We start from the raw sequence: 9,635 nt of genomic DNA, 5'->3' as shown, positions 1-9,635 counted from the left end.
TTTAAATCATCTGCTTATTAAATCATCTTAGCATAGACAGTGTGTAAATGGTCAGTTGTGTCCCTGTAGGTATTACTATTTCAGCCAAACTTCTGAACTCCTTTCCCAATTACTTCAAATACTGTTGTCAGATATATTTTCATACATATCTATACATGTTGTGCCTTCACGAGATGCTGCTAACTGAAGTGTTTGCTACAGTTGTAGCTGTCACTGCTGCTAAATTTTGCCATTACTGTTGCTCTTAAAAGTTGGCTTTGTGTTTTATCTGTTTTGTTTTTTTTTCCACACGTTTTTCCATCTGATCTTGGCTGTGGGGAGAGACACTTCAGGATTTTTTCCCTTTTCTTTTTGTCCCTCTCAAAACTCCATGTCCCAGCCTAACTGAATTGCAAGAAATATGAGAAGGGTAGAAGGAGATTCCTCAAGTTATTTTCAGAAGAGCAGTCCAAGAAGTAAGATTACTAAGACAGGGTTGAGGAAGCAGAGGATTAATGGCACAGAAAAGTGTGACAATTTCGGCTTGCTATTTCAGTTTGCTGTTCATAAATTGATCTCTGCCATGTCATGAAAAACAGGTGGTATTGCTGACTAAGAAGGAAGGGTTGGTTGGAGCCGGCGGGGAAGCAGGGATGTGACACTGGAGCAATCCAAGTGAGTAACCTGAAGTAATCCAGCTGCTCTGCATGTGCAGTTGGTTAGGAGCAGGAGCTGTTTCCCATTCTAAACTGACCCAAGGAGATGGTGGTCACCAGCTGCTCTTACTGAGAGCAGCAGCCCTGTTTGATCAGAGGAGCTGGGGAAATAGCTGGAGTCACTGAATGACTGAAAAACTTTCCAGAGCTCTTTCTTGTAGTAGGAATGATGACAGCAAGGAGAAGGGGGCTGTGATGTGAAAGTTCATGAGCGTGCTGCTTTTCTGCATACTTGGAAGTGTTCTGTCACATTGATCCTAGTGAGCAGTTGTAGGGCTGTATTAATGCTTGACGCATCTGTTTCAAATACTGTGAGGACCAAGAAAGACATCTGTTTGCTTGTTTGGTCTTTAACCCAAAGTAAAAGTCCAAAACTTGAACAGAACTACGGTATTTTTTTATTTTTTGTTTTCCTGAAATGGGTGCCTGCATCTTCTGTTTACCTGTACTGGTTAAGCAAATGCTGACCGTAAGCCTGAAAACTATTTTGCACATGGTTATTTATATAAACAATTTATGCTGTGTTTGTGTGTCACTGTAAGAGAGTATCAGTCCTCTTGCTTCAGTGTTGGCTCTGTGAAAATCCTTTTGTTTCCTCACCTGAAGACCGTTACCCAGTAAAAACTGTACGTTTTGCAAGAAGTTACCAGGCAACAACATAAGGATCACCTTGGAGTTGCAATGACCAATATTACTTCCCACTTTTTCCACAAGCTATGGCTGACTCCAGAGCATCGTATAGCTGGGGTTCCTCTCAGCTGCCAACCAAGCTCATCCATAAATGGTTTCTGAAAACTTCGTTGTGGATTTCACACAGCACACTCGCCGGTAGGAGCTGCCTAGCGTTGCCGCCGTCGTCCAGCAGCCTTTCCTCCTGCGTAGTGTCAACACGCTCCTGTGAGAAAGGGAAGTCTTTTTATGCTTGTAGGAGCTGGGAGAAATCAATACTACGTGCTGTATTTATTGCACAAACCTTCACAATACAATATAAAGAATTCAATAAAAGCTGTTTGATTGCAGAATGACTCGGTTTATTTTTAATGGAAGTTCAAGGTGAAGCTATATTAATTAGGCTGTAGACTGGATGAAGTTTTCTGTTGGCTGCAGATGATCTCCCACTTCGTGTATGGACTGCAGCTCTCTTCTTCTGTCCCCAGGGAGCTGCAGGACTGTCAGTGAGCCAGGCCATGGGCTGCTTCTCAGGGATGGCTCTATTACACTCCTGTTTTTTCTGTATCATACAAGAAAGATGAAGAGGTAGGTCTGAAATACCACTGCTGAAGTTTCTACAGGAAGAGCTGCCTGCGCAGTCAGTTGGACCGGTATCTGTGAATGAATCCAAAGGGTATGGACTCGCCTGCATCTGGGAGAAGGCAACACAAAGGGACCTGAAGTGAGGTTAGAAAGGTAATAGGTGCATGAACGCAAGTAACACGCACACAGTTGTTCTGTGGCTTAATCTGCAGGAAAACGGTGGGGCTGACTAGGCTGTTTCAGAGCTGTGTCTGCATGCTGCTGCTCAGCTCCACTCCCTCTTGGCAACTGCTCAAGTTAAAGCAGGGTGAGGGCACACTGTAGCGCTCAGGCAAGCGAGTAAAGCTCTTAGGCCTTGGTTTGCAGTCCCCAGTGCCTTGTGGGGCCAGTCCCTGCTCAGCCCCTTCCAAATAGCTTCAGGGCCCAGCCAGCCTGCCTCGCTGGCACCTTATTCCATCACACAGGGGCAGGGAGGACCTCCTGGGCCTGCCTCAGGTGCTGGGGCAGTGCAGGATGAAGTCCACGCTAGCTCATGGGTTTTCTTACGGGAGCACTGTTAACCTGCCTCCTCCCATGTGGAGCGCTTTATCTCCGGCTTTATCTTCCTGCTCCTGATCCAGCAGCGAGGGGTGACTGACCCAGCAGGTGACTGATGCAGGAAACTTTCCTTACACATCCCTCTCGTATGATTAGTCGACATGCTGTCCTTGTCCATGCCGATTGCGGATCGTTGCCTCACCTTCACCTTTCAGCAGTCGGCAGAGAAGCACAGCGGGGTCGTGATAATCGCAGCCTGATATGCAAAGGGCCAACGTAGCTCCCAGGCTCACCTTTGCGAGACACGGCTTCCAGCAGAAAGGCCAAAGGCTAACGGGGCACGGAGAGCAGCCAGCAGCTCGCGGGATCAAGTTCCACCTCGGGAGTAGGCTAAAGGCGTTCCTGCCCCGCTCCGGGCTGCGGCCCCAGACACAGCCCCCAGAAGGGAGCTGAGCCAGGTGAAAAATTCAAGGTGGTCGGATTTTTGAGGCAGTGTGGTTTTGGAGAGAAGCAGCCAGGGCTAGGCACAAGGGGGACGTGCACACCAGGGTTTTGAAGGCATCTCCTGCTGGCTGAGGCGCTGCCTAATGGCACTGCCAGCAGCGAGCCGTCCCCAGCTGCGGAGATGCCCCTCCTCACAGCTTACAGATGCAGGGAAAATTACTGGGTACAATCTGCTGTTCTGGCTCTGGAGATAACCGGAGGACTTCAGTCCGGAAAGCTACCTTATGAAGGCAATAAATTCCCTTTGGGAAAAAAAAAAAAAAAAAAAGACAACATACGTGTTGCTGATGGGGGTGCCACCACCTTTTGCCAGTGCAAGGTAAAACCAGCTCCGCCTGAGCTTTGCTCATGAAATATTCCCGAGGGCACTCTTTATTTATAATGATTTACCAGAAGCGTGCCGTTGGAGAGGGAGGTGGCTGTAAAAGGGCCGTGGGAGGATTTCCAGGCTTTTTTTTTTTTTTTTTTTTTTTTTTTGTCCTGGCCTTCCCCAGAGAAACAAAGCGATAACGAAGCAGAGCTGGACTGGTTAGCACTGGGGCAGCATTTCTGCTGGGAGCAGGCGGTGGGCTTCTCTTGGGGTGAACTGGGGAGCTGCCCTGGCCCTCTGGGGATGGCTATTAGCTCAGATGGCTGATGCTGCAGGGCTGGTGAAGCTGTAGGTGCAAGAAGGCTTCAGGCAGTGTCCCTTAGTGCTGCCATTTCCAGCTGGGTGCCCCAGGTTGTCCCCTCAGAGGCCAGGGAGGGGATGGACGACACGGCAGGGAAGATGGTGAAGGGAAAATGGAGCCAAGCAAACCCAGCCCAGTGACCTGGGGATGCTGTGCCTGGACGGAGAGCCCACAGAGCCTGGTTCCTCCTGACAGGGAGGTCGTGGGCAGGCTTTCTGCTTCACCTGCTTCCAAGGGAAGGGCATGAGGACATGGAGGCACAGGTCCCGGTGCCACCCGCAGCAGTGCCATGCAGGCCATGCCCTGTCCTCAGGGAGCACAGGCAGCACAGGGCAGGGTGCCTTGCTTCAAGGCATGAAACTGTGCAAGCTGTGTTAGCAGCAAGGTGGCATGAAGGAGGCTCCGGCTGTGACCTGGGAACAGCTTTTAGCCTGAAGCACCCTCTGGTCAAATTTCCATGACAGGATCCAAAGCAACACAGAGCATTCAAGTTCACAGAGGCCTTTATTTTACAGCCCCTGGATAAGTGACCCCAGAGCCAGGGCTCTCGGTGCAAGGTGGCTGAGTCACATTTCAGGGACAACCTGGGATTCAGCTGTCTTTGTGACAGGCCTGGGTGGCTGCCGGGCTCGAGGCCAGCTCAGACTGTGGCTCCTGCAAAGGAGGAGATGTGTGAGGAGAGCCATGCGTCATGGCTAAGTCCAGCCACCATGTTGCTCAGGGCCTAACACTGTGGTAGTCAACTCACTTGGTGGTGGAGATGGAGATTAAGAGTTAAGGGAGGGAAGAGTCTGCAGGCCCTGAGCAGTGGTGTGGCCATCAGGAGAGCAGCCAAGTCACCTGTTGTGACCTGTTGACCCACGTTATCCTGAAGAAAAGTCCATGTATTTAGGAGCAAAGCCAAGTGGTGTGTCTGCTGCAGGGTGCACTGCTCCTTCACTAACTATCAATCCTTCACAGCTCCTTTCAGCAAACAGATGCGTGTTCTTCTTTCACACCTGCCAGCTCACAGATTTTGGAAAGCAGCCTCTGCTTTTAGTGGCAACCAGCTGGGTCCGTACACCCAAACAAACAGGGCAAATGGCCTGTGTGTGCATACTGCCCCCGTAGCCCATGCACAGTGTAATATGTGGGAGACTGATGCCTTTTGGACACATCAGTATTTGAGCATGCTCTGATCAGGCCCCATGGGCAAGCACAGTGGTCTGGCCTGCGAAAGGTGGGAAACCCGCTGTGTTTAGAGTGGGTTGTGCTTTTGATTCCCCCCAGTCTCCTCGTAAGAAATAGTAACTGGGTGGCTCCTAAGGTTCTGGGGCCACAAAAGCTCTCTCCTCCCAAGCACCCAAAAATAAAACCTGAGTGCTATGTCCCTTCCACCCCTGCTGAGGTGACTGCCATGAAACTACCTCTGCAAAGAGCCAGGAGGACGGTCCTTTGAAAACAGAGACGCCTCCCCTCTGTACCCAGACAGTGGGATCCTGCAGGGCAAAAGCTGCAGTGTGACCATTCAGATGAAACACAGGGCAGTGCAAGTTGATGTGGCACAAAGAGCTTCAGGCTTGTGATGAGCTCTTGTGTTTTTTCAAGTTAATAATGCTTAAACACAAACGCCGCAGAACGGCAAGGTAAGATTAAATACCCACACCTTCTTATTGTGCGCACGCTCTGTCAAGTTCCTGGCCTGTCTATGTGGTGTGGAAACACAACAGGGACATCGGTGCAGACCCCTGCCAGTCTTCTGTAGACAAGTACCTCCTCTGTTCTTAACTCAGGTGCAGACAAAGCATTAAAAACATGTCAAAATGCCTGCCATCCTCAGTTTCCCTGGGGCAAAACAGGCTGGGTACATGCCTGCTCTACTAGCCATGTGCCTGGAGTTTGCTGAAGAGCCGATGCCCTACCTAGACCTGGAGGCTGGAGGTAGGTGACTTGATGAAAACTAGAGTCGGTCCAAATGGTATTTCTGGGGATGGTGGTGGTGAAGGTGAGAGTGCTCATCAGACTTATTAGCTAATAGCTTTTAACTTACAAAAACAAAAATAAGGAGAGGATGGTGTGTGATTTTTTCAAACCCCCAAACTTGCCATTTAGACCTTTTCTGAAGAAAATGTTTAATTGAAAAAGAAATCTCTGAGCAAAGTATTTTATTTCAAAATGAGCTTCTCTTCCTTCAAACACCCATCCAAATCTCTGCTTCAATTTAGTCTGGCAAGGTCTCCCTTTATTTCAGTTTGGTCACTAAAATGAAGAACTTTATTTTTTAATGTGGCTTCACCTCAAGCATATACTGCTTCAGGAGGTAGCCAGGGAGAAGTGGCTGGGTTATTCTGTAACTGCAGTGCCCAGAAAACACAGCTCTTACCAGGGTTAGGGTTATTTGCAGCTTCTTTATGAGGAATCTGCATGATCTGCGTCACATCAGATAGCCCACAAGATTTTTCTACAATGGATTACCTCTGGCAATGTTTTCCAGAGATTTCATTTATTGCAAAAAGACCAAAGGTAATGTCATTCTTGTGCTAATGCCTACAATAATCACCTCTTTGAGAGGTTTGATTCCAGAATAAATGTGCCAATAAATATTATTCTTGCTCGCCTGTCTGAATAGCAGTGAGGCTTCCTTCACAACTGTGTTGAGGGGGAGCAGGGCCAAGCGGTTGGCAGGAGAGAGGAGAGGAGGGATCTGAATTCCTGTGGGCTCTCCCTTTTCCAGGAAATCTGCATCCAAATAATGTCATGATTGCCCCAGCTGGTGTTTGAGAATCACCACAGAGTGGAAGACATTTGCTGCTCTCATCTGTCTTAAGAGTAAAGCTGTTGGGTGAGACGCTAGGGTGAGAAAGAGAGGTTGAGGTCCGGAGGCTATGCTGAGACTAACCCCAGGTTCCTGGAGGACATGAGGAGTCTATATCAGACAGCACCTAACGTGGATTGTCGTTTCTGTCATTGCTTATGCCTGATTCAGCAAAGCACATACCGGTATAGACCAGAGCTGGACAGTTGGAGACACGAAATGAGATTGCAGAAACCACATTCTGAAACGATCACAAAATTGCTGGGGGATGGGCTGAGAGCACTTCTGAAGATAAGTATAAATTAAAATACAATAAATTGCTTATCAGCTTAATGTCCCAATCACTTACGCTCAGAGAGCAATCAGATGCTGGGTATAATTAGGCGTGGGGCAGGACCCAATCAGCATCATCTCCACAGAGCGCGCTACTGCCGCTCATTGGCGTTTGCTATCACAGGGCACATATAAACTCACAGCTGAAGCACAGCGAAAGCACTCAGCCAATACACTGAAGGCGGTGAGTATGGCTTATCTACGACTGAACGTGCTTAATTTATAATAGCAAAGTACACGGGAGCCGTGCCTGCTGACCAGGTAACGTTGTTATCACGGGAAGGCTTGAGAAGAGGATTCTGGTAGCGTCTGCTTCTCAGCCTCTTCGGAGGTTGGTGATCTAGGGAATGTCTGCGCAAGATCTGGCTAAGTGTAAAAGCCAGGGAGGTCCTGGCTTTGTGCTGCATGGCCAGTTGGGCAGTGGAGCAGGTTGTCTGGGGAGCCCATGCAGTCTCCATCCCTGGAGGTCTGCAGGCCCCAAGAGGACAAAGTGCTGAGTCTGTGCCCAGCGCCGACCCAGCTCTGAGCAGGTCCAGGGATTCTGTTGAATTGATGCTGCATTTGTCTCGCTCAGTGAGAGCTATACCATTTCTTTAACGTAAATCAAGAAAATTGCGTTTCGCTTTGAATGGAGTAAGTTTCCATGAACTCTCTCTCCTCTGCTCAGTTATTTTCCTTCAGACTGCTTTGAAGTATCTCGTTCTTCCTATTGAAGTTATCAGCGCAGTCTGATAACCTAATAATCACAATCTCTTATCTGTGAAGTACTCTATAAATATTAGCTTGTGCTCTTTGTCATATAATTTCCGTAAGTGGCAGCAGCTGCAGAGCTGCATGTAACCGTGCCCTGCCGCTTGGACCGCCTCCCAGTTCCAGTGGATATTTCCATTATCTTTTCCCCATTCTGTCTCGTCTCAGGCTGCTCTAATTGGAAGTCCTGCACTCTGAAGAGACTTACGGGGCCATTACAAGACACCTACAACAGGTCAGACGTATTTGACAGCTAATTAAATAATGGCTGAGGCTTCAGGCAGGGGTTAGAAGGACTGTTGGGACATAGGTAAGAATTCTGGTAATCAGGAGAGGACATACCTTTGCTTTGTGATGTAAGGTGACCTGAAACTGCAGTGGAAGCAGTGTGGGGAGATGTTTGTGTTAGACATTGCTCTGTTCAGCAATCCCCAGCTGCAGTCAGACTTTCCACAGTGGTCCCATCCCCCTTCCTGCCTGTGCTTCTCACCGAGCAAGCATGGTAGCAGGATGAGGCCGCTGAATCTATCAGCAGAGGAGTGGCTCACTCCTCTGGTGTTGCGTCAAGGCCTCAGAAAGATACAGGGAAGGTCAGGCTCTGCTGATCTCTTGGTACCGTTTCAGGTTGTCCGCAATCTTGTATAGACTTTCTGGGCGTTCCTGTGCTTCAGGCTTCATATTTTTAAGTTTTGCTTCAGAACCGCAGTGACTTTAAATGTCTCTTATCTTAACTACAAATCCAGACCCTGGGCATGGCTGTGCAGAGATTTTAGAATGATTCAAGGTTGGTAGGGTATCTGTTGAGTCCTACAGCACTGCACAGGGAATTAACCAGCCTTTGAGAAGATAAATGAGAAATCCTCTGGCAGTAAGGAATGTAGACATTGATGTAGTCAAAGGACAGGTCTTGCTTCTTTGTTCTCTGGGCATCTAGAAACTATGTCTGAATCTACTCCGGGTGACTGAATAAATGAAAAATCCCGTTCTTTCTGTTTTCATGTATTAGATGTCAAGGGAACTGGACATAATGAGTAGAATGTGATCTTATTTTAAAAAGTGGAATACCAATAATGGCATTCCCTCCATGCAGTAGTCTTGCACGTGCTGTCTCACCACAGCCAGCTGAAACACAAAGTCTCTGGGACCACCAACCTAAACTGGACATGCAAACCTGGATAATTCCTCTACATGGAGGGTGTCAGTGGCACCAGGTCCTCTCCAGTGATCCCTACAGCTCTGTGTGCTTAATGATGTCCACCAGCTCTTCCCACAAACACATCACCCTAAAATCTCCTGGCCTTGGCCTGAGGAGAGGAGAGCACAGCCAGGCCCTGCCTCAGGGCCTGTTGGAGGGGACAGGAGCTTACGTTGTGCCCAGCAGCCACTGCCCAGCTTCCTGGGGGCCAGCACCCGCCAGGACAGGGAGATCAGCACCCACAAAGTGGGGAAGGATCCAAAAAGCAGACCTTGTGCTGTTTTGTAGCAGCTAAAACTTTCAGCCTCTCCTAGCACAAAATGGTGAAGATGGGCATACTCGGGCCTCAGTAAATAATAATACTAACAATAAAATCTTATTTCCAACATTTTAGTTGGTAAACAGAGGCCTCAGTTGTGAAAACATGCTAACTCCCCCTGATAAATTGCAGTTTATCTCTTCTTTACCCACACAAGTGACTTTTGCTCCTTCCCAGTTAATGCATTAGGTAAATAAGGATTTGCTTGGGGAGACACTCTCAAGGCTGACACAAATCCTGGTTTGCAAGGAAAATGACTTTTTTTTTTTCCCTTTAATCCCTCCCAAGAAACTACAGGTTTGGTGGTGGTTGGGTACAACATGGAGAGGCAAAGTTTGCAAGGACTGCTTTTATCAGACCCACTGCAGGGTCCAAGCCATTTTGACCTGTCTGCCCTGTGCACCTGGGGCCTTGTTGCCTTGTGGGGCTGGAGCAGGTGCCAGCCGTCTGCCTGAGGAACAGAAATGGCTTTCGGGTGCTAGGTCCCTCCAGGGGCCTTTTTTTCTGAGAAAAGAGGATAAACCAGCTCAGGATGAGCTCTTTGTACCCAAATTTTCTCTGTGTGCCTACATCCAGTGCATTG

The sequence above is a fragment of the Aythya fuligula genome, chromosome 1 (genome assembly GCF_009819795.1).
Source record: "Aythya fuligula isolate bAytFul2 chromosome 1, bAytFul2.pri, whole genome shotgun sequence".
Lineage (NCBI taxonomy): Eukaryota > Metazoa > Chordata > Aves > Anseriformes > Anatidae > Aythya > Aythya fuligula.
This window is presented reverse-complemented; position numbering follows the sequence as displayed.